The following is a 5175-nucleotide window of genomic DNA, read 5'->3' as shown; positions in this document are numbered from 1 at the left end:
CCTATCCATTTGATTGAAGTTATGATATGAGCTAACCAATGGACAACTGACAGCAGTTTGATAAACAGGCAAGTCTTTGAATGGAAGCGAAGGACGGCTGGATGTTTGTAGTGTCTGGGTGTTATAATTAAATCCCCAAAGAAGAAAATCATCCTATGAGAGCTCTCGGAATCATTCCCCTTACATACAGTCCTTCTGTGCCAATCACTGCCAGATCCTGATCTCGTCACCCCAGTCACACGTCGTCACCACAGCGGGTAGCACAGGGTGCAGAGACACTCGCAGGCCTGCTGGTGTGGGTGCAGCGTGTTCAGTGTCCGTGTGCTCTGCTGGTCGTAGAAGTGGACGGTGCCCCGTGACCAGTATGGACCAATCTGGAGAGGAAGTCACACAGCACAGCATAGCCCTGCACCTAAACCCCTACACCATTAGCAACACACTAAAATCAATGAATAGACTATATACTGAGTGTACAAAACATTAAGGACATCTGCTCTTTCCATGACATAGACTGACCAGGAGAATCCAGGTGAAAGCTAGGATCCCTTATTGATTTCACTTGTTAAATACACTTCAGTCAGTGTAGATGAAGGGGAGGAGACAGGTTAAAGAAGGATTTTTAAGTCTTGGTGCAACTCAATAAGCTGGAGACTCATATCTCCCTCGCTAGATTTAAGCACCAGCTGTCAGAGCAGCTCACAGATCACTGCACCTGTACACAGCCCATCTGTAAATAGCCCATACAACTACCTCATCCCCATACTGCTATTTATTTTATTTTGCTCCTTTGCACCCCAGTATCTCTACTTGCACACTCATCTTTTGCACATCTATCAATCCAGTATTTAATTGCTATATTGTAATAATTTCACCACTAGGGCCTATTTATTGCCTTACCGCCCTCATCCTTCCTCATTTGCACACACTGTATATAGACTTTTTCTATTGTGTTATTGACTGTATGTTTGTTTATTCCATGTGTAACTCTGTGTTGTTGTTTGTGTTGCACTGCTTTGCTTTATCTTGGCCAGGTCGCAGTTGTAAATGAGAACTTGTTCTCAACTAGCCTACCGGGTTAAATAAAGGTGAAATAAAATAAATAAATATTATGAAGGTGTCCTTAATGTTTTGTACACTCAGTGTACATTGCAAATGGCCCAGGCTCACATTTTCCACTTTTAGTCAGACACTTGCAGTGCACAAAATAATTATAAATGTTGGCTATTCGTGCAAAACAAGTTTACAACACTGAAGATCAAGATTGCATTGAGGTTGTAATCCTGTGCTGCCTGCTGGAGATTCCCCCTTATGCTACCATGTAAAGCCATTAGACCAGCTTGTGGAAAAGCCCTATATAAATCCAATCAATTACTTTACTGTGGCATTGCATGCATTTCATATACAGCACAAAGTTTACTTTATTAACGCTGTCATCACATGAGAGATTTCAAGATATAGACTTCCTATCCTATTGTGAGTAATAAGCATCACAGTGCTGTTTTGCATATAACCCTTAAACTAGGGAAATAACATACATAAACAAATACATTCAATGTTTATTATGCTTATGCTTTTTTTTTACACAAAGGATCAACGTTGAAACTACACTTTAGTGACAGCTAAACATGCTTTTTTACATCAGCATGAGAGCTAGCTATAGGCTACTCACTCGTTGGACACACATTGACAGAAAAAAAGCTCAGCAGGTTCTTTCAATATTCATGTCACACATATCTGAATGTCACATTCTCTCTGTGACTCATTAGCGTTATTGTTTCTGGGTAACCATGTTTGTTTATAGAGTACTGTAAATGACAGGCCGGACGGAGCACTGCTATCAGCTATGTGTGGAGCGTATGGATCTCTCACAGCCTAATCACCACTGACCTTGTGTCTCTCATGCCGCCTCCTCTTGTCATTCCGTATGGCCGCTGTGCAGACAATAGGGCCATGTAGTTGTCATTGGTGTGCGCTACAAAGGACTCTTCCTTGAGGTAAAGGGCTAGGCTGGGGAACATGTACAGCTCCTGGATTCATTCAACTGAATGGTAGAAGGTCAGAGAACATTCAACTGAATGGTAGAAGGTCAGAGAACATTCAACTGAATGGTAGAAGGTCAGAGAACATTCAACTGAATGGTAGAAGGTCAGAGAACATTCAACTGAATGGTAGAAGGTCAGTGTAACGTCCATTGTTGGAATGAGAACAAGGCGCAGCGTGGGTTGGGTTCATCATACTTTAATAAAAATGGTGAACCAGAAAAAACCAAAACAATACGCAACACAGCAAACGAACAGTTTCGCAGGCTACTCACAGCTATGCAAAAACAACTTCCCATACCAGACAGGTGGAAAAGGGGCTACCTAACTATGGCTCCCAATCAGCGACAACGATGTACAGCTGTCCCTGATTGAGAGCCATACCAGGCCAAAACACAGAAATACAAAACATAGACAGGGAACATAGAATGCCCACCCCAACTCACGCCCTGACCAAACCAAAATAGAGACATAAAAAGGAACTCTAAGGTCAGGGCGTGACAGTCAAAGAACATTCAACTGAATGGTAGAAGGTCAGAGAACATTCAACTGAATGGTAGAAGGTCAGAGAACATTCAACTGAATGGTAGAAGGTCAGAGAACATTCAACTGAATGGTAGAAGATCCGAGAACATTCAACTGAATGGTAGAAGGTCAGAGAACATTCAACTGAATGGTAGAAGGTCAGAGAACATTCAACTGAATGGTAGAAGGTCAGAGAACATTCAACTGAATGGTAGAAGATCAGAGAACATTCAACTGAATGGTAGAAGGTCAGAGGACATTCAACTGAATGGTAGAAGGTCAGAGAACATTCAACGGAATGGTAGAAGGTCAGAGAACATTCAACTGAATGGTAGAAGGTCAGAGAACATTCAACTGAATGGTAGAAGGTCAGAGAACATTCAACTGAATGGTAGAAGGTCAGAGAACATTCAACTGAATGGTAGAAGGTCAGAGAACATTCAACGGAATGGTAGAAGGTCAGAGAACATTCAACTGAATGGTAGAAGGTCAGAGAACATTCAACTGAATGGTAGAAGGTCAGAGAACATTCAACTGAATGGTAGAAGGTCAGAGAACATTCAACTGAATGGTAGAAGGTCAGAGAACATTCAACTGAATGGTAGAAGGTCAGAGAACATTCAACGGAATGGTAGAAGGTCAGAGAACATTCAACTGGCTTGGCATTCATACTCAATAATACTGTATTTTCTGCCACAAAAAAAATGTCATTGACTTAAATAGTCAATTTGGTCCAACACTTACTTACATTACAGGAAGAGGAATAATTGTGTATTATGGAAGACAAAACAAGTGAGAGCTTTAAGATAGATACTGTACATACATACACTGATAGATACATTCCATTATTACCAGTTACTTCTTTGCTCCTTAAAGGTACAGTATGTTTGCATGGACAACATGGCTGAGGTGAAACAAGCTACGTCATGTCCAAAGAACTGGGAAGGTACAAACTGGTAGAACTGGGGAAGTACTAACTGAAATTGTCCAATAAGAAACGCTAATTTACATCCGTTGCAAAACATTTTGGTACAGTATGCCCTACTGAACATGACCGTGGTCTTACTTACATGGTAGATCTGATTGGTGACCTTAGCAATGGTTTGGAAGTTCCATGCGATGAGCATGCGCTCCGCAGAGTCCTGGCTGACTGAGTCACTGCTGGTCACAAACTCCCTGCCCCCGGTCAGGAATAGGATGGCCAAAGTCTGCAGGATTCCTGCTCTGTACACCCTCTGAGAAGAGAATATGGAGCATAAATAGAATAAATAAAACATGCTGGTGAAGCTTGGCTCCTCTAGCAGATATGACAATTCCATATTCTCTGCAACCTGCATTGACACCAACTCGCAGAACAAATTGCTGTTGCATTAAAATGTACTAGCGGATAGCTACTTGGGAACGTGCCAGTTTGAACTCATACCAAAAAGGGTACAGTGCACCATAGTATAGATCAGCATGCCTTGACAATGTTGTTAGCCCTATGAATGACTCTCTCTGTCTTGGTGACGGGTGAGCCACAGAGAGATCAGACCTGAGTACAAATATCTTTCATATTGATTGTCTGATAGAGCCTGCTTCTAGTGCCAGATTGGAAAGGTTTGTACTTTTATGGCTATTTCATTGGTTCCATTGTGAAATTATTCTAAAGAAAATAAATACTATTTCAATCCAGATCTAACAGAAAAGGCCCACAGTGCTGGGGAGAAGAGAGGGTTAATGATGCATCTGACCTTGCAGGTATGGGCATCCCAAGCCTTGACTTCTGCACTGGAACCCCCAGACAGGAACACTTCAGGGTCGTTGGGCTACACAGCCAAGCACATCACCTTGAACTGGTTCCCCACGATCTGCTGTCCTGAGGAACCAAACAGAAACCGCCATAAGAACCCCCCAGAGAACCTCTAACAAACCTCTAGCAAACGTGTTACAAACAGGAGATAAGTATGGAACGTTACAGCTCTGATTAAGCATATATGACAGAGCAAATGGACACAGCGTCATTTGAAAGTCATTAATCAATTTGCGTGCTCTCAAACGTACAAGCATGAAACTTGAGTGGTCGTCTTTGAAGTCGAGGAGTTTATCGTTGTCACTCGCCATCCTATACCGCACAAATTCTACCTCGGTCGACGTTATTACGCTGTCAGATTGAACGTCATGTGCAATCACCTTCATGTATGTCAGTGTACAATATCTATGTTTTTGTAATTTTCCAGGATTTAACTAATGATACAGTGGCCTTCGCGAGTATTACCATAAAGCTGCTCCCATTAAACATGATCAACCACCAGAGTAACATGAAACTAGAAGAAAGCCTCTTTACAGGGACAATGACAGTAGCTACTGTATGTTTCCATTAACTTGTCCAGTGATTTTTTTTCCTCGACATTTTAGAAAGTTCGGATAGAAAATAGATTGCTTGCTAGGGTGCATTTCCATTCAACTACCCTGTGTTCTATAAAAACTGCTGGACCTAATGACCTAAGGAAAAAACTTATTTGCAAAAACCTTACAGTGTATGATAAAAATGTATTGGTTGAAGTGTTTCCATTACCCATTCTGGCAAATTACGCCTTAATAAATTGGCGACAGTCTGCATGCCCTCCCA

At 41.8% G+C, this 5175-nt stretch overlaps 1 pseudogene; it reads right to left on the bottom strand.

Annotated features, from left to right (window-relative positions):
• Positions 1–204: 204 nt before the first annotated feature.
• LOC115172158 (WD repeat-containing protein 25-like) lies at positions 205–4667 on the bottom strand (annotated as a pseudogene).
• Between the last annotated feature and the right edge of the window lie 508 nt (positions 4668–5175).

This window comes from Salmo trutta, chromosome 33 (genome assembly GCF_901001165.1).
Source record: "Salmo trutta chromosome 33, fSalTru1.1, whole genome shotgun sequence".
Classification (NCBI taxonomy): Eukaryota; Metazoa; Chordata; class Actinopteri; order Salmoniformes; family Salmonidae; genus Salmo; species Salmo trutta.
Note: the sequence above shows the minus strand (reverse complement) of the source record. Positions and strands in the feature narration are given on the sequence as shown.